Source organism: Lathyrus oleraceus, chromosome 7 (assembly GCF_024323335.1).
Source record: "Lathyrus oleraceus cultivar Zhongwan6 chromosome 7, CAAS_Psat_ZW6_1.0, whole genome shotgun sequence".
Taxonomy (NCBI): Eukaryota; Viridiplantae; Streptophyta; class Magnoliopsida; order Fabales; family Fabaceae; genus Lathyrus; species Lathyrus oleraceus.
In genome coordinates this window covers 1,066,402-1,087,372 of record NC_066585.1, presented here as the reverse complement: position 1 = coordinate 1,087,372, position 20,971 = coordinate 1,066,402, and the positions used below count along the sequence as shown (strand labels likewise).

At 33.4% G+C, this 20,971-nt stretch overlaps 1 long non-coding RNA gene, 3 other non-coding genes and 1 pseudogene across 6 annotated transcripts; 1 reads left to right on the top strand and 4 right to left on the bottom strand.

Moving 5' to 3' along the window:
• Nucleotides 1–5,540: 5,540 nt before the first annotated feature.
• Nucleotides 5,541–16,189, bottom strand: LOC127106672 (uncharacterized). 3 transcript variants are annotated; one of them, XR_007795448.1, is made up of 3 exons: nucleotides 15,959–16,189; nucleotides 6,033–9,711; nucleotides 5,541–5,945 (listed from the first exon to the last, which is right to left on the bottom strand). It is a non-coding gene; the product is annotated as an uncharacterized LOC127106672 (long non-coding RNA). The 3 variants fall into 3 exon arrangements; XR_007795446.1 differs by lacking the exon at nucleotides 15,959–16,189 and adding an exon at nucleotides 9,885–10,108; XR_007795447.1 differs by lacking the exon at nucleotides 15,959–16,189 and having other exon boundaries at nucleotides 6,033–10,111.
• Nucleotides 7,779–7,875, bottom strand: LOC127109624 (small nucleolar RNA snoR113). Its single transcript, XR_007796895.1, has one exon. It is a non-coding gene; the product is annotated as a small nucleolar RNA snoR113 (small nucleolar RNA).
• On the bottom strand, nucleotides 9,840–9,938 carry LOC127109626 (small nucleolar RNA snoR113). The gene has a single exon (XR_007796897.1). It is a non-coding gene; the product is annotated as a small nucleolar RNA snoR113 (small nucleolar RNA).
• On the bottom strand, nucleotides 15,914–16,012 carry LOC127109625 (small nucleolar RNA snoR113). Its single transcript, XR_007796896.1, has one exon. It is a non-coding gene; the product is annotated as a small nucleolar RNA snoR113 (small nucleolar RNA).
• A 758-nt stretch (nucleotides 16,190–16,947) lies between the features above and the next one.
• Nucleotides 16,948–17,595, top strand: LOC127108087 (uncharacterized; annotated as a pseudogene).
• Nucleotides 17,596–20,971: the final 3,376 nt, after the last annotated feature.

The following is a 20,971-nucleotide window of genomic DNA, read 5'->3' as shown; positions in this document are numbered from 1 at the left end:
ATGCATTTTTGGATTTTTTCTAACTGTATTGTTTGACTTTATTTCATTATGTTTCATCTGTACGACCATTTTCCTTTACTTTAGTGGGTTTTATTCGATGTTTTCTCGTTCCTTTGAAACAAATAAAGATCGGTGATTACTCCAGGTGTTTTTCGCGCTGCAACAGAAGCATATTAATTTTTGTGGGTGATAATATTTTATTGTTATAGTTATATTTTATTTATTCCTATTTTTTATGTATTAAGTATAATCTGTAAGTTGTTTGAAACGTAGAACATTAAATAGATGAAGAATAATGATAAAAAAATATATTAAAAAATATAATAGCAGAGAGTATACAAATTTTTTCAAAAAAGAGTAATGTAAACCAATAATTAAATCGAATTAAACCGATTAATTTAGTTCGATTCTAATTTTGAAAAATATTAAAAATTGAGTCAATCCAAATTGATAAAGATATTATCCGTTAAATATTTTTTTTATAAAAAAATGGTCCAAAACAAACTCATTACACTCCTAAAAAATAAATTGTTACTTCATATATTCTTTTGTCTTAAATTAATGCAAAATTATAGTAAAAAAAATTAGTGTAATAATTAGAAAGTGTTTTACGAGTAATTTGTAGTGAAAACACACCTCGTACGTTAAGAATTTATCATACCACCTTCAAATTTAACGTGACACCCCTTAATTTTAAATAATATCCAAAATAATTTTCTTAAAATTTAATTAAAAAAGAGCCCACGAAACAATAGTGCAATTGAAAAATTCTATATGAATAGAAAAATTTGATATGTATATTGATCATTTTTTTTTTAAAAAATGATGGGTTTAAAAACTTATCGGGCATTTGAAAATTTTGGAAAAAATAAATTATTTCGAAAAATTCGATAGTTTATTTGAAAAATCTAAAAAAAATTCATAGATTTTTTTTGAAAAATCTGATTGTGTATTTTGAAAATTAGGATAAAAGTTCATTGATGTTTTTGAAAAATATGCTAATATATTTGAAAAATTCGATAAAAACTCAAAAAATTTAAAAATCCGGTAAAAACTCATAAATTGTTTGGAAAATTTGATAAAAACTTATTGATTTTTTGAAAAATCCAATAAAAATTCATAGTTTTTTTTGAAAAATCCAATAAAAAATATAATTATACATTAGTTTTTTTAAATATCCGATAAAAACTCATAGCTTGTTTGAAAATCCGATAAAATATTCATAACTTATCCAAAAATCTAATAAAAAATTATGAAATTTCACATTAATCTGATAGGCCCAATAAGGAAAGAACGGCCCAAGTTTGACCTAGCTAGGGTCTTCCATCCTCCAAATCTGTATATATAATTACTAAGAACCTCATTCCAACATGCGCCTTCACCACGAATCTGCTATTCCTATCCTTAATTGCTAACTTTCTTGTATAAAATAGGCAATATTGTATCATCACTGATGCGCTTTGTAGCGTATTGGGTACTCTTTATTGCCGAAAGTAATGTTTGAGTATCAATGCTTGCAATCACCGTTCTTTTCCGATACGGTTCTTGCATTCGTATGCTCATACAATTTCAGATCCACATCTTTTTTTTATTTATTTCTAAATTTGGGGTTTTACGACATCATTGACAGTTAGATCGGCAAAAACAATAAAAAAAAGTTTGATATTTTTTTCTGTTTCATCATCCAATGAATCTGGAATGATGCTATTATTACCACTCATCATAATACCGATGAAATTACTAATTTCAATAACATTTATGTTTTCTTCCTCCCTAAAACCGATCATCCAATAAATGAGTTGGGATTTCTGACCTTAACCTAAGTAGTAGTGACATTAGAATTAGAATTAACGTATTGTAACAACTCACTTTACTTATGCCAGTTGAATAATGCCAGTTGAATAGGGATAGGATACCTCTAATAGAAGTCAAATAGAAGTCAGTGAGATGTATACAAATGAATTGGGTATAGTGGTCTTGTTACCATCCGTGTAATCCATTAAACGTCAACCGGGGATAGTCAGGGGATAAACAAAGGATTCACACAAAACCTAGTTGCTTTCTCTTATTAAATTCATAACAAATGAATTGGGTATAGTGGTCTTGTTACCATCCGTGTAATACATTAAATGTCAACAGGGGCTAAACAAGGAATTCACATAAAACCTAGTTGCTTTCTCTTAATAAATCGTAACATTTTTAGATAGTGAACCATGTGGGTATAATATTTATTTTTATTACTTTGATACTATAGATACACTTGTCAAGAAGTCCTCAAAATTTTGACATCATTGTTAGGGATTGTTGATATTCTCAACAAGACAACTTTTGTGGGACAAGTAGTTTTAATTTTTATTTTTTATTTTTCATTTTAATTTTGTTATTTGTTTTTAGTTTTTATTTGATTTTTTTCGTTTTGGTGCAGTACTACTAAAGGTATTTTTGGTTTTTAATGCGAAGTTCGGGATCAGAGGATCAGAACTAATACATTTTGATCTAGAAATTGAAAAGACCGCACAAGCAAACCGCAAATCAGCGCGAGAAGCACTTTTAGTGCAAGAAGCTTTAGTAGAGAAAGATTCACCACTAAGTTTTCTGAAAGAAGAGCCCAAATCACAAATTTCGAGCAACAAGAGACATATCCCTTGGACGATTCATGGGAGAGGTTCAAATTATTACTACGATTCATGGGAGAGGTAAAGAGTTATGGGATGAAATTTGAATTAATAAGAAAATTAGAGTGATATGGTGGAATAAGGAAAAGTGAAAGGAAAATGTAGAATTGTTATAATTGAAATAAGGTTAAATAATCAGAAAGAAAAGGAACCCTAAAGAGAACTCTAGGAAGGAGAAGTCATAACCAAAACTTGAGTTCTTTGTTGGAAAATTGAGGTAAGAGGGAGAACTTCTCTTATATGGGATCAAATGCATGAAGGATAAAGCGGGATCTTCACCCTCCTTTAAGTTTTTATTATCTATTTCCCCATTGTTGATGTTTTATAAGTTTTTGAATGAGATTGTATGAAGGTTATCATGCTTGTTGTAATTTCTATGAATGTGCAAATTTGAGTTTGAATGTTTATATTCATGGGTTTTTGGTTTGATAAACATGTTCGTAGATTTGAAATAGATTGATGATTTTGTGATAAATCGATGTTAATATGCCAAAATATGTGTGGTAATTGATGTGTTATATGAGTAAGATGTTCAAACTGAAGTGGGATAACTCTAGGTTGGAGAAATTGGGTTTGTGAGTGAGATTCTCGTGAAACTTTAGCAGAAAAATGATGCAGAGAAGTTTGATTTGAATCAATATTACAACAAGATTTGAATAAAAAAACGCTTCTGGCCCATTTGATTCGAATTAGAAAAATAACATGATTCAAATCAGACAGGGCTAATTTTGTTCAGATATGGTTTTTATCGTAACTTGAGTTTCATGACTCCGTTTGAGTCGCGCTTTGAAGCATTAGAAAGCTAACATATGGTAATTTATCATGGTAAGGTCCTAAGAGGTTAATAGTATACTTGATGACATGATTATTTGGTGTTACTTGTTGTGTAAATCTAATTAATGGTTAATGATGATGAAAATATTTTCTTTTGATTGTTGTGATAGATTGAATTAATGATTGTCCCATGAGGAGAGATGTTGATGTTGAGATGATTACTGATGAGAAATTATATGACATTGATTTTTATGTTGAGATAAAATACATTGATGATTTTAATAATATTTGAGATGTCTTACATAATTATATGTTGTGAATTATGATTATGTGTATGAGTTGTGGATTGTTGGTATAATTATGTGCTGATGAATATAATTATATGTTGTTGATATTGAGGCGTGTAGTTCGGAGTGAGAACTCATGTGATTAGCTTAATTGGTATTGTCTATGGTTCGAGATGGAACCAATGGTGTTGTTACCCATGTATGTCGTTGTTGCATAAACCATGCATCATGTGTGTCGGTGATGTATTGTTGCGTATTAATATGTTATATGTATATTGGTGAATGTTATCATATGATGTTATATTATGGTGATTAATGGGGTTCAAATATGACCTATTGGTAATGATTTTCATATTACATTGTTATGGCATTTTCATGCATCATGTATATCGGAGATAGAGATTGATGATGATTGGGGATAAGATTAAATCAATAATATAACTCTGATGTTCAAATTTTGGTGATAGAATTGTTCAGTAACATAACTATGACATTCAATTGATGAGTAGGATGATACCATATGTATTTGGTGATGAGGAGATGAGTACATTGGCTATACATTTGTACTGATGAATGTGATTGTTTTAGAAATATGTTGATGATTGGTGAGAGTTGTGAATGACATGATTGCGTTGATGTTTGGTGTGTACTGTCCTTTATTACTTTTGCATCGTTAACATATTTTGAGCGTATTCACACTTGTTTGTTTGTTGTGGTGTTTGTGCTCCTCTGGAGTATAAAAAATCAAGTAGATGAGTAGTTGCTTGAGCTAGAGGACGTCGTTAAGACCTCTTTAGTTATTTATCGTTCGGGTCTTTAGTGGAGTCGCTCTGATATGTAGCACTGGGGACGGACTGTCTATATTTCATAGTTAGATGTCTTTTTCACTTTAAAGTTGTTAAACCATTTTGTTATTCATTTGTTGTTGAATCACTTTGTTATTCATTTGTTATTGATAAGTTATATGTCAAACTTTATTGTTTCCGCTACTTTATTCATGGGTATATTTTGTTGGTTTTTATGTTTAGTGAAACATGCGTGACACTCTAAGTGTTGAATTAAAATTGAATAATTTTACTGAATGTTGAGTCAGGGGATTAGGTGTTACATGAGGATGGTATAAAAATCTAACATAATAGAAAATCCTTCAAGGTGTGAAGGGATTAGATGTACACTTGGTTGATAATGGAAACTAGTATAATTGTCTTGTGCTCTTTACTTTTATGCATTTTATTATTCTAAGAACATAGTATTTAATATCTTGCTCCCAATAAAATAACAAGATAAGATCCTAAGCGCAAAACTGAGAAAAATATTTAGGTTGCCCTCTAAATAGAATGGTCCTGAAGACATTTTGGTTTGTTAGAACCTCTCTAAATAGAATGGTCCCGAAGACATTTTGGTTTGTTAGAACCTTATATTTACCGGTCTCGGTCCGTTATATAGTAAAACTTTTAAATGTCACTATGTTAATATGGCCTGCTACTGCTATTCAGAAATTGAACACATGACTATAAGTCATACATGATTAAGAACTAAAATTGAACACTTGATTATAAGTCATATGTGATTAAGAATTGTTTATATTGTTATATTGGGAGCAGTAATATTAGATTTCCATCCCATTGTCATTACTTAATTGATTCTTCCTCAGATCATGAATAACACTTGTTTTTCCTTTAGACAGTTCACAAACCAGAATCAAACTGAAGTGGAAGAACCGAAGTGGCCATACTCATTAATCTCTAGTTTAGTTTCATATTGTTGTACACACAGAATAAAATATACATTACGTGAACTACAATGAACCAAGAAATACTGAACATTGTAATTTACAAATGATTCATTTACATTTAAAATATACAGAGTTTGTGCATACTATATACATATCATATCTCTCCTGGACATATATATGCATGTTCTAGTTTGCAAAAGGGAGAGACAGACAGACATATACATATTTTGGTGTCAAATATTCTAAAGTTTCTACTTCCCCATACATCAGTTTTGGAGACATAGTATGATTTAATACAAACACTGACCCATGGTGGATTTCTTGACCTACTTTCATCGCATTCAGTTATTCCAACTAATCTCTTCAATTTCCTTTTCACATTTGCAGTGCCAGGATAACCATCAAAAAGAGTCTCCTGTCATGCTGCCAATAGGCATGCTTCCTGATTTCAACAATATACGGTCATCATACAACCTGGCCCAACACAAACATAATGAAAATATTATGGTTAACTGACCCAATCTATTCAAACCATATATTATGACTCTATTTGGTAACCACCTTTGGCGTTCTGTAATGAGACTGTCTTCATTTGGTGTATGTCGAAGCTTTGAATGTGAGGTAAAACCACCATACCACAGTCCTGCATACACTTTAAGATGTATGTTGATAAATTGGGCCCATTTACCACTTTTAAGAACATTGAGATGATTTTTCTCTATGGGTAGTTCAAAAGCAATACTCAAGATGATTTTATTTTTCTCTATGTTTTTTTCCTTTGTTGTTTTTTTTCTTGCTTTTTATCAGGCACTTCTTCTGCTTTGTAGCTAACTCTTACTTTTTTGGTTCCCGCCTTTTATATACTATAATTTCCTTTCAAAAACAAAAATTCATCTTCCAGCCTGCATTTCATCAGCAAGCATATCAAATTCCTTTGGAGGATGCTAAAATAAATTTATATGTTCTTCACAAACACTAAACCAAACAGGGTCAAAGCTGAATAAGTGAAAAAGAAACATTCCAATCTCAAAATGAATGGTTATAGATGATGCCCTTGCAATCGTATATATACAACTCTTGGCAAAACCCTGTAGAAAAAGAAACTCTTATACAAAATCCATGGCCATATCAGCACAAATTAATCTTCTAAACTGGTACCAAATTTTCTATTTCTTTTCAAATCTAATTCCTAAGGTAAGAGAACAACTTTAATCTCAATTAAATCCCTATGTCAAGTAACTTGCGTTTGAAAAGTATACAATTTTATCTAAAGACGAAAACATCGGGGGGAGGGGAGTTGAACTGACAATGTAAAAGTAATTTTACATCAACTCACACTGAAGTCATGGCATTTGGCGGGGTATCGGTACTGTCCCCAAATCAAAGTGACCTTCTGTGATTTCTCTTAGCCTAGGAAAATCACTTGAATCTACACAACACAACCTTTAAAAAACCTTGAATATACATCAAAAAGTATGATGAAGCCGCCAATAAACCAAAAAAATACAAACCACCTAAGCCAAAACTCCAAGCTAGTTTTTAGCAAACACCAACTAACTCCGGCCAGAAGCAACCAAGGCTTAAATTACATTGCATGATAAGAGTTATAAAATCCCCCTGATTTCTAATTCTGACCAAACTCGGTAATAATGAGAGTCTATCTGTGGGGTCGCAGTAGGTTTGTACTAGGTAGGAGGGGGAAACAAACTAAATTGCAACCATCTCCTATACATAAATGTGGTACAGTTAGAAGAGTTGGCTAGGCACAGATTGATTTCTTGTCAAGAGAGAAAGGGATAAATTTACTTTAGAAAAGCTTATGTACAGTAAACTGATGCAGCACTGTCCAAGTGAGCATAAAGCATAGAGTTGATTTCAATCTGCTTTCAGTTTTTAACACAAGAATATCATCTAATACATGTCTTTTTAGGGATGTATATTATATGCTACCGCATAACCAAACGTATGCTGAATGAGATTGGATATATGGATCAAAATATTCTATTATAGAACATGTTTCTATCAAATTCGTTAAACTCATAATCTTTCTTAACAGTTTCATAATGTTAATTATCGGTCATATAAATTAAATTTTAATGAGAAATAAGTAAAGGAACCCAAAAATAAAACTCAATTGATATCGGCAAAGACGAATGCAGGAATCAGAGTTCAAACTCAAATTGACTATTGTGTGAGTTTAACTTCTAATAGTTATAACTTGGAGATACATCAACCCATAAATTAAAAAACATATCTTTTGACCTAAATCAAAGTATTCAATAAAAATGATAAAGACATGGAATGAAACTGGCTCAGAAAACACTTTCACGAAAGGATGAATCAATCTACTACCATTGAAGTAAAAATGGCAGCCGTAAGACCGGCCTTTTTATCATCATTGCCAGTGAAACTCAGAAATTGAAAATTATCAGTGCCTCTAGTTGCTTTCGGGAGACCAAACTCAAGAACAAATAGCAATAATGTTAACTCTCTGATTGATACAAGAATGAGCATCTCGTAATCGGAGTAATTTGTAACCATTCCTATTACTAATCCTTAACCTAACTCACATTGTGTGTCTATCGCTCTCTCTCCTCCCGCCCCTTAGGGTTAGGGTTTCCCAGGAGCAAGCCTCTTTGAATTTCAACTTCAAAGAACATATGTGCACCTAACAAGAATAATGCTCGGGGTTAACACTCTTTTATTTTATTTTTTTAACTTTAAATATGTTGCTGTTTTTTGATCATTGGTTACTTATTAATGCAAAAAATAAATAAATGAATGATTCATTTAAGAAAACTTTGTTTTTTTAGAAATGAGTCTTGCTCGTTTTATTATGGAATTTGAATCATCAAATTTTGGTTTCTTCAAATTTGCATTGTTCAGTCCAATGTGAGATTCCCACGTAGACTTCAAACCTCCTATGAATACTTATACAACCAACCATCGCATTAATAGAAAATAGAATATTGATGTCATCAGAATGACTTTTGATCGAGAAAGTCGTTTTTCTGACTATAGTTCTAAGGAAGGTTTTAGGACCTTAGGACCAAGCATGGATCTTCCCTAAAAGAACATGTGACCAGGAAAAATAAATTAAATAGGAAAGTCATATCACAAAATTAATAAATAAATTAAGGAGAAAAATCATATCACGAAAAGAATAATCTTTCGGACAATTGTTATGGCATTTTGCAGGGTATCTGTTGTACCGTCTCAAACATAGACAAACCAATTATCTTTCAAAGCCTCCCAGCAATGAAGTATCTTAAGGTGCAATAAAAAGCATGAAGAATCAGAACCTTGGAAAGGTAACAACTAAAAGTAAAAAATTACAATTTACATATTTTACTTAAATATTTATCCAAGGGTCTTAAAACTCATAATACAAATATCAAAACCAATTCTAACTGAATTACCTTGCCGGACAAATTAAAATGACCTTTGTTGATTTCTCTTAGCATAGGAAAATCATTTGAATCTACACAACACAACATTTAAAAACCTTGACTATACATAAAAAAAAATACAAACCACCTAAGCCAAAACTACTCAAACAAATACCGATTTCTTTAGAAGTAAGGTAATTCTTGATTGAGCTAAACAAATTCAAAATCTTAAGGAGACAATAAAATCCAAGCTAGTTTTTAGCATACACCAACTAACTGCGGCCATAAGCAACCAAGGCTTAAATCACATTGCATGATAAGAGTTATAAAATCCCCATGATTCCTAATTCTGACCAAACTCGGTAATAATGAGAGTCTATGTGAGGGGTGAAAGTAGGTTGGTACTAGGTAAGAGGGGGGAACTTAACTAAATTGCAACCATTTCCTATACATAAAAGGGGTACAGTTAGAAGAGTTGGTTAGGCATAGATTGATTTCTTGTCAAGAGAAAAAAAAAAGTGAGTCTCAAACTCACCTTCTGTAGTGTATTCATTTCTGGTTGCTTTGATAAGAGAAGTAATTAAAATACAGAACTCAGAAAACAGAAATGAAAGAAAATGGATGTAAATTACATCAAAAGCTAAAATCCTACAATACCTGCAGGAATCTGAAAACTGACCAACCATTTTCGAAGCATGTTTATGCATATATGGACATAAAAAGGCAGATAAGTCCAGAAATTCTACCGGTAACATTAGAAAGCTGAATTATATATCTTGCAGCAACATGAGGAATTTTCAGTAAAGATGTTAACAGCCATACCGGTTTGGTGATGTGTTTCATCAATCAATCTGCAGAAATAATTCAAGCAGCATCGAATAGTTATAACTTGGAGATACATGAACCCATAAATTAAAAAAACATATATTTTTGACCTAAAACAAAGTATTCAATAAAAATGATAAAGACATGGATGAAACTGGCTCAGAAAACACTTTCACGAAAGCATTAATCAATCTACTACCATTGAAGTAAGTAAATGGCAGCCGTAAGACCGGCCTTTTTATCATCATTGCCAGTGAATCTCAGAAAATGATGAACAATAGCTATAATATTAACTCTCTGATTGATACAAGAATGAGCATCTTGTAAACGGAGTAACTTGTAATCGTTCCTATCACTATTCCTTAACCTAATCGCTCCTTTAGGGTTAGGGGTTCTCTTTAAATTTCAACTTCAAGAATAGACTTGGGTCATAACACTCTTTTATTTTACTTTTAAATTTTAAATATGTTACTCGTTTTTGCCAATTTTCTTTTAAAATAATTATATCTTTCAAATTAAATATCAAAATAACATATCTTTTAAATTAAACTTGAGTGTATTTTTATCTTATAATTTTGGGGTTTAAAATACATGATTTTCAATTAGGATAAAAAATTATTTTAATTAATTGACAAAGATGACTAGGATATTTTATTAATTAATATATTTTTAATTAATTTAATATTTAAATAATGGTTTTAATTAAATTTGGATTTGAGGCCCAAGTCCATACACTATATTTTCAACTCACAAAAAGATGTTAGTAGGTGTTTGTATGAGTAATATAAAGATTGAAATTATTTGTAAATAAATCAATGTGGGATTTCATTAACAATTTGCTTCTAATTTTTTGATTGATGCTTCTAGCTATGCATCACTCTCTTCCTTACAACACCATCTTTCTTCCTCAAGTAGAATAATATGAAAAACATGTGTACTAATTAGTCATTACCAAAAATTATGTAACATAAATCCAAAACAATAAAAATATTTTCACTAATTAATTACATTCAACACCATAATTTATTAATGGAAAAGACAATGATCAACTAGGTAACATGCGGTTAAAAAAACAATATTATATTCACTTTTTAGATCTAGATTGTCTTGAAGTTTTTTTTTAAATATTTAATTTTTTTAAAAAAATTCCAAACATACACATATTTTAATTTTTTTTACAAAAATGGGCATTTTTTGCCCTATTTTCCTCATGGGCGCCACCCTAGTTGGCGCCTACCCTTAAAGGTAGGGCAAGTCGCCACTAGGAGTGACGCCTACACCTAATTCCTTTTTTTTTTTTAAATCTTTTTTAAATTATTTTAAATTTATTAATTTATATTTATTATAAATTATATTAATTTATATTAATACATATATATAAATAATATTATTTACAAGATATATATATATATATATATATATATATATATATATATATATATATATATATATATATATATATTAATTTATATATATATATATTAATTTATTTTATAAGTAATTAATATTATTTATAAATTTTTGGGAGAGTTAGGGTTAATCATGTTAAGGTTAATTAATCAATTATAATTAGGGTTTATTGATCGGTTATAATTAGAGTTTGGTAGTTATGACCTAATTCAAGTGCGACACTAATTAGGGTTAAGTACATTGGTGTACAACCTAGATCTTTTCCTATAAATAAAGTGTTATTTCCTTGCATTTTCCTCACCACTATTTCCTATCACTTTCTCTATCAAGTTGAGTTCATGGCATCCCCAAGACCGTCATCATGACAGCGAACATCATCAAGGCGCCCGGATCCTGAACCAGTAATCTTAAAAAGGGATGGGCATGTTATTTTCTCGCCTGTGAAACCCCCAATGGAGATGAAATTTTGGAACATTCGTTCGTTGGACCAACTAAAAAGGTCCTTGATGTCTTGGTTAGAGGGAGATTACGAACCTGGTGAAGTCATCAGAAGGATTCAAAGGCTTAGAAGAAGTATCTCATCTGAAACTGGAGAAACGGTATGTTCGTGGGTTGAAGTTGAAAGCGATATTGATTGCATTCAAATGATGCATGGATCAGATGACATAGTGTTAACTGTTGTAATTTCCTAGATTTTAATGGTTGTTTGTGTTGTTGTTGTTGTATTTGTTATTGTTCTAGTAGTTGTTCTTGTTTTAGTACTTGTTCTTGTTCCAGTATTTGTTTTTGTTTTAGTAATTGTTGTTGTAATGTTAGATGTTTGTGTTTGTTGTTCCAGTGTCATCTTCTATTTGGAATAAAAAGTAAACTTTATTGATAAATAGCATTGGTACACAGAGTTATGAATATGAAAACTATGTTGTGGAACTAGATCCACGATATGGACATTTGTTCTTATTATGCCCCAGTTGTCGACATATGATGCACTTCCTCTGCATTTTCTCTACGACGTCCATTTCAGTTCTAATGCGCCTGCTGTTTGGGCGACCACTTTTATTCCGCCGCATCGATTCGTTGTGCCAAACAATTTCCCCGTCATACTCTGGCCAATATGCCTCCAATGCTACCACCGGAAAGAGATTGTCGTATACATTTAGCAATGTTGCAACTTTGTAGATGGGAGACACTAGCGACAATGCATCGAAGTGGCTGTGTGAACACGCTGCAATGACATGGGAACAAGGCATACGATAGGCCTGAAATTGACCACAGTCGCACCAACAGTCTGGTATTAGGACCCTATACTCTTGTCTGGGCAGCCCCTGGTTGTGGTCAATTGTTTCCTTGACACTAAAAGTGTGGCCATGACGGTCGAATTCCGTAACCCGATGGCTGCTGGCTTTGGCAGATTCCTGCCTCATAAACTTCATGCAGGCATCACTATATACTTGACTCGTCTGTAACACTGCATGCCAACGCTTGCCTCTTGTTACGAACAACGTTGCCATCCGAAAATAGGTCGCACTCACCAAAGCGGTTACCGGGAGGTTACGTATGCCCTTAAAGACGCCGTTCATTGATTCCACAAGATTTGTTGTCATGTGGCCCCACCTCACCCCATCGTCGTATGACATAGTCCACTTTGCTCTGTCAATATTATTGATCCACCTCCCTGCATCAGAATTTGCCAACACTATTTCCCGGCGGTAGTATTGGAATTCGGGTTGGTTTAATGCATACCCTGCGTTTATCAAATTTTGCTTCAAGAAATTATCTTTGAACTCCCGCACAAAATTTTGAGCAATATGCCTGATGTAGTAGACATGCGTAGACTGGGGGTCATGCCAACCATTTGCTGGATTATTGTATGCACTGTCTATAGAAGTGTGCTTGTCAGAAATCACACAGATGCCAGCTTGTGGAGTCACGTGCGTTCGGAGATTCTTAAGGAAGAAACTCCAAGCATCAGCCGTTTCTCCTTCTACCAATGCAAAAGCTATTGGGAAAATATTAGAATTTCCATCTTGTGCGACCGTTATCAGTAACGATCCTTTGTATTTCCCATACAGCCAAGTTCCATCGACTTGAATAAGCGGCTTGCAGAATGTGAAACCGATGATGCAGGGACGAAATGCCCAGAAAAGTCTATGGAATATTCCATTACCTTCTAGACAAGTTCCGTCAGGGGATTGTGCCGGCAAGGTCTCCATTATAGAAACCTTCCCAGGTGAATACAAATGTAATGCAGCCAGGTAGCGCGGAAGTTGTTTGTATGATTCCTCCCAATTATCGTATACCAGTTCAATTGCCTTGGTTTTCGCTAACCAAGCCTTTCTGTACGACGGTGTATATTTGAAAACAGCAACACAATGGGAGATAATAGTTTTGACCTTGAGTGACGGGTCAGCTTCAACAAGAGGTATTATGGAATGGCAGATCATATCATGGCTAAGTTTGCGATGATCCTGTGCCATGTTTGTGTTGACGCACGTGTGAGCTTGAGAAATGGACCCTATCACCCACGCATTATGTTTCTTCTTGTACGATGCTATCAACCTATAGCCACACTCCGGGTTTTTGCATAAAATAACGTATCTTTTCGGGTTTGATTTGTTAACATCGTAGTCAACACAGTTTTTCAAGTGTCAGTTTTTTATTGCTAACAGACACTCTTCCTTGGTCCGAAATTGGTCACCCTTCTTTAACTCCTCATCAGACCTCATATATGGGTTGTAGAACATATCTGACGAGGGCTCATCCTCGCCCAAGTTAAGGGTTGTGAAGTGCGCAGGCGGTGAGTATCGTGGCGCTATAGGTATTTGTACTTGGTCTTCGTCTTCGGAATCACGGTTCACCAAGTCATCAACCACGTATTCTGCATCATCAACGACATTGTCTTCAACGGGGTGTTCAACGTCTTGTTCGTCATCAACCATAGGATCAATAACCTGTGACTGAATATTCTAAGTTGGTTGAAATTGTTCCAACACAATGTACAACACTATATAGTCGTAACCAGAATACTCATGGTTACGAAACATGTATTGTGCCTCCATGTCATTTTGAATCAATGACTTATAAAACCTGACTGAGTTATTTTCAGATAAAAAAGGTTGTTGATAAAAAATTTGGGACACGGGTTGTCTAAGTTTGGACTCAATCTTTTTTTTCAGATAAGAGAAGTCAGCTCCTCTATTTAGACAAAAACGAGTGCAATCGGTGTTTCTAAATAAGAAGCCAGACATATCACATTCATAAGTCTCACCATTCACGTGAGCTTTGATTTTGTATTGTGATGAAGATGCCATGATATGTGAAGATTTTGTGAAGATATATGTGAAGATATTGTGAAGATATATTTGAAGATATTGTGAAGATTTTGTGAATACCTTTGTGAAAATTTGTGTGAATACTTATACTCACACATCCACCAAGCCTTCCTCACGCATGCCTATCCATCAAATGTCTTCACCACCTAGTCTGCAAGATTCCCACGCATGCCTTACACGTGTCACATCTTTGCATGCAACACTACCACCAAGCCTCCCCCTAGACAAGACAAGTGCAACCTAATCTGTACCAATGCATGCCAACCTATCCACCTAGCCTGCACCTAGTCTGCAAGATTCCCACGCATGCCTTACACGTGTCACATCTTTGCATGCAACACTACCACCAAGCCTTCCCCTAGACAAGACAAGTGCAACCTAATCTGTACCAATGCATGCCAACCTATCCACCTAGCCTGCACCTAGTCTGCAAGATTCCCACACATGCCTTACACGTGTCACATCTTTGCATGCAACACTACCACCAAGCCTTCCCCTAGACAAGACAAGTGCAACCTAATCTGCAAGATTCACACACCAACACACACTTTTCACCTACCAATCAGTGAATGTATCGTCACACTAGAGGACGTGTACATATTTTTGGGTCTTCGAATAGATGGTAAGCCTGTGACTGGAAATGTTCAACAGTCCAACGAACTATGTGTTCAAATGTTGGGCGTAGATCTAGTCGAGGGTGAGGGATCTGCAAAAGCAAGGGGCCAGGGTATTAAACTATCGAGCCTCCAATTCTACCACGACTCTATAAATTTGACTGAGGATTCATCCGAACAAGAAAAAATCATAAAAACAAGGTTTTACATTATGTTATTGTTTGGGAACTTGTTATTTCTCGAAGGCACGGGAAATAGCATAAACTTCATGTACTTGAGTTTGCTCGAGGACATTGATAGAATAAGTACGTATAGTTGGGGTTCTGCTGTATTGGCTTTCCTATATAGCTCTTTGTGTAAAAATGCATAAAATGACCACTGTACATTTTCTGGATGTGCTTTTTTGCTCCAAACATGGGGGTGGTGGAGATTTCCGAGGCTAGCCCCAGAAAATCCTAACGTCTACTCCTTCCCCTACGCAACTAGGTAAATTTATGATGTTATTTCATTTTGTATATTTATTCTATAAATATTTGTAAATAATATTATTTATCTTTTTTTGTTTAGGTTCATTACAACCGGACTAGATTACAGTCTTACCCCGAAAAATAAAATAATATTTTATCGTCAACTCTTGGATCGTCTCCGAGCACAAGATGTATTACCACTAAATCACTCATCTTCTAACTAATTTATTAATATCAAGCATTCTCAATAAATAACATATTTACTTTTTTCTTGCAGTTTATTTGGAGGCCATATTTGGGATTGGAACATCAACCCAACCCAGAAGATGCAGCTGTTTAGACAGCAAAAACATATATTTTTGACCTAAAACAAAGTATTCAATAAAAATGATAAAAACATGGATGAAACTGGCTCAGAAAACACTTTCACGAAAGCATTAATCAATCTACTACCATTGAAGTAAGTAAATGGCAGCCGTAAGACCGGCCTTTTTATCATCATTGCCAGTGAATCTCAGAAAATGATGAACAATAGCTATAATATTAACTCTCTGATTGATACAAGAATGAGCATCTTGTAAAAGGAGTAACTTGTAATCGTTCCTATCACTATTCCTTAACCTAACTCACATTGTGTCTCTATCGCTCCCTTAGGGTTAGGGTTTCTCTTTAAATTTCAACTTCAAGAATAGACTTGGCTCATAACACTCTTTTATTTTACTTTTAAATTTTAAATATGTTACTCGTTTTTGCCAATTTTCTTTTAAAATAATTATATCTTTCAAATTAAATATCAAAATAACATATCTTTTAAATTAAACTTGAGTGCATTTTTATCTTATAATTTTGGGGTCTAAAATAAATTATTTTTAATTAGGATAAAAAAATTATTTTAATTAATTGACAAGGATGACTAGGATATTTTATTAATTAATATATTTTTAATTAATTTAATATTTAATAATGGTTTTAATTAAATTTGGGCTTGAGGCCCAATATATTCTCAATTCACAAAAAGATGTTAGTAGGTGTTTGTATGAGTAATATAAAGATTGAAATTATTTGTAAATAAATCAATGAATAACAATTTGTTTCTAATTTTTTTATTGATGCTTCTAGCTATGCATCACTCTCTTCCTTACAACACCATCTAGTAGAATAATATGAAAAACATGTGTACTAATTAGTCATTACCAAAAACTATGTAACATAAATCCAAAACAATAAAAATATTTTCACTAATTAATTACATTCAACACCACAATTTATTAATGGAAAAGACAATGATCAACTAGGTAACATGCAGTTAAAAAAACAATATTATATTCACTTTTTAGATCTAGATTATCTGCATTCATAATACTATACTGTATATTTACTAAATTTGAAGTGGAACAAAATTTCAAAGTTGACATAAATTTTTCTTTAATTCAGTAGCAGCTATGGATCGATTTTCATGGCTTTCAAAAACAAACCTTGAACCATCTCTTGTATACGAGTATGAACTTATCTTAGCTCACAATGAGCTTGAAGAAGAAGACTAGTCTTACTTCAAGCATGAGTTTCTCCAAAGCATGGGAATCTCTATAGCCAAACACTGACTAGAAATTCTTAAACTTGCAATAAAAGACAAGAGAAAGTTTTCACACATAGTTGCAAAGTTTGTGGCTGCAATCAAAAGGTCAAAGAAGTATTTAGCCAACTATGTTAGGAGGACTTTGACTAATACTGAAGAATCAACACTTGTGGTGGTGCCAATAACAAGGTCTGGTGGTGGATTTGGGAAAAGATGGAAGAGTGGTATTATAAAGAGGAACAAAAAATTTGTGGTGGCTAAACAAGAGAAAATGTTTCTCACAAATGGTGTAGTTCATATTCCTAATTTGTTCGGTGGTCTCGATGGTTTTTCTAGCCATGTTATGTATCATTTCCAAAAGGAACATAAGATCCATGGCGGTGACAATGACGATGATGATGGAGGTGATGGTGATGGATATTGGTCGACTGATGTTGAAGAGATTAAGTGGGATACTATGTTTAATGGAAAAGACAATTATCAACTATGTCTTAGTGAGTGAACATAGAGTGTGTCTTGGTATCCTTCGAAACTGCATCGATAGGATATGGAAAGATCTGTGTTGTTTCTTACTGCTACCGCTTGATGCTTTTCTGATCCTGCTATGTTTCTAAATGTTATGTCCACTGCTATAAATCTCTCTCCAGACACAGCTGCATAAAAATTAAAACAACAATATTAACATGATAATGTTACCATCTATACATGTAGCATTAACATGATAATATTTCCATTAATGAATTGTGGTGTTGAATGTAATTAATTAGTGAGGATGTTTTTCTTGTTTTTTATTCATGTTACATATTTTTGTTGTTGCTGCTACTTATGTTTTCCATATTATTCTACTTGAGGAAGAATGATGGTGTTGTAAGGAAGAGAGTGATGCATAGCTAGAAGAAACCGTCAAAGAAACTATAAACAAATTGTTATTGAAGTCTCACGTTGGTTTATTCACAAAGAATTTTAGTCTTTATATAACTCATTCAAACACATGCTAATATCTATTTGTGGATTGAGAATATATTGTATGGACTTGGGCCTCAAGTCTAAACACTTCTTTTAAAAAAATTAATTAAAATTATTAAATATTAATTTAGTTAAAATCATTATTAAATATTAAATTAGTTTAAAATATATTAATTAATAAAATATCCTAGTCATCCTGTCAATTAATTAAAAAAAATTATCCTAATCATGATTGTCACGTATGCAAAAGTGGAGGGGATCGCGATTATCCAAAGACCATCAAAATTAAGGGATATGAATCGCTGGTTTTGTAATAGGGGGCCAATTGTTTAAAACGCTCAAATTAGAGGGACCAAAAGTACATTTAAGCCTTTAAATTATTTATCAAACTAACTATGTTTCAAGTAAACAATAAGAGGAGTAGTCAACCCAATTGGCGCATGCATTGCTTTGTTACATATTGACGCCATTATGGTTGGCAAATGCATGTATGTGTCGCCACTGCAAGTGGCGCATGCATGCATCCACTAGAAGCATGCGGCACATGCAGTGGCTACTGCTTTGTTTGCAAATTCTATAAATATTGCATCGCCTCCTCATCATTTTTCTTCAATCTCCTTCCATTTTTCTACAAAAATATCTTCATATATGTGTTCTTATATTCACAAGAGAAATATCGATTTAATTTATTCGGTAGTAAAGTCTCCGATGAAGACCCGACTCTGGAATACATAGACGTTCGAACATCTTAGTTGGAGCATGATTTGTTGGTTATATTAAGATATTGCAGAGAGTGAAAAGATCGGAAGAATTCAAAAGCTTGTTACTGTGTTCAACGACAATGGAGAAAGACGTTTATGAGACAATGTTAAAACTGATATAGATGTTCGCATGATAATGTACAATTCTCAGGAAATTGTCATGATGGTTGTAATCGCATAATTATGTTGTTTAGTCCTTGTATTTGTTTGTTTTGTTGTTCAATTGTTGTTTAAATTATTATTTAGTTGTTGTTTTTAAATTGTTGTAATCGAATTTTATGATATTTATGAAATGAACGTTGTTTTCAATATAAAGTAAAATTGTTAGATTTAAAATTATGTTGATGTGCTTGGTTTAACATTGGGATAGTTTGTACGATTGTGTTTGGGCTGACGATATGAACTACATAATCTCACTAATTTGTTCGCCGTATCCATTTCGGGTCGAATACGCGTGCTGTTAGGGAGACCCTTTTTCTTTCTTCGCATTTTTTCATTGTACCAGACTATCTCCCCTTGATATGCATGCCAATAGTCCTCTTTTTCTACCACCGGAAATCTATTGTTGTAAACATTGCATAGTTTTATAATTTTGTAAATGGCGCATAGTGAGTTGGAAAGGTCATGCCGAGCCTTTAATCATGTCGCTATGACATGGGAGCAAGGCATATGAAAGACTTGTAAGTTTCTACATTCGCACCAACCTCTATCTAGTTCCACTCGATAGTATCCCCTCAACCTCGCTTCATTGTGATCCATTGACTCAACAATACTGAACTAACATTTATTACGATCAAACAATGTGACCACATGTGTATTAGCTTTGGCAGCTTCTTCCGTAATGAATTTCACTGAAGTATCACTAAATAGCTGCTTTGATTCTAACGTTGAACTCCATTTTGAACGTTTGGTCTCAAACATTGACCCTAACCTAAAATAGGTTGGTCTCACCAAAATTATTATCGGTAGGTTTCAGATGCCTTTGAAGATAGAGTTCATTAATTCAACGAGATTTGTTGTCATATGGCCCCGTTGTTGACCATTGTCGTATGTCCTAGTCCACTTCTTCAATGGAATATTGTCGATCCACCTTACTGCATATGCATTTGTCAATATGATGTCATCGCGGTAGTGTTTAAAGGAAGGTTATATTAATGCATATCATGCATTCACAACCTTCTTCCGCAACGCCCTGTCTTTGATTTCCCGTATGAAATTTTAAGCGACGTGTCTAATTTTGAGCATGAAATTTCCATCAATTTGTATAATAGGTTTACATAAAACAAAATCTTTTATGTATGGTTCATGTGCCCAGAAGAGTCAGTGGAATATGTCATTTCTACTAACACATGTCTCGTCTAGGGTATATGTTGCAAGGTCTCCAAAATGACAATAGTCCCCAGAGCATGTTTAACTGCCACCAAGTATTTTGGAATTTCTTTGTACGACTCCTCCCAATTTTCGAACACTCTTTCAACCACCTTAGTCCTAGTTATCCATGATTTCCTGTACAAGGGAGTATACTTGTATCGTGTAACGATATGCGATATTATTGTACTCACCTTTAACGACGGATTACCGCTAATGACAGACAAAATTTCATAGCATATTAACTAAGAATTGAGTTTGCGATGATCCTGCATCGGATTGGTGATTATGCAAGTGTGAGCTGGACCCATAGAACCTATCTCCCAAGAATCACTCCTCTTCCGGTAAGGTGCCGCCAACCAGAACAGGCATAGCTCATTACGACACAAGATCTTGTACCTCGTCACATTAGTTTGATTGACCTTATAATCAGCTGATAGTTCCATGTGATACTTTTTAATAGCTCTAAAATAATCTTCTTTTGTGCAAAATTTGTCTCCCACTTTTAATGATCCTTGTGTTTGCATATACAAATTGTGAAATATATTTGACGATGGTTCATCTGCACCAAGTTCAAGCTTGTCATATGTTGAGGTGTCTGGTAATGGGTAAGGTTTGAAAAGGGTACTATAGTACTCGTCCCCATACCAGCAATTTAAAAAAATTCTCGTACCTAAGCCTATATCCGTGTGGGCGCCAACATTTATACATGTGCTCGTACCCTATGGGTAGCTAAATACACATACTCGTACCCGTTTACCCGTATTTCTAATAAAAACATTATCGATCAATTAT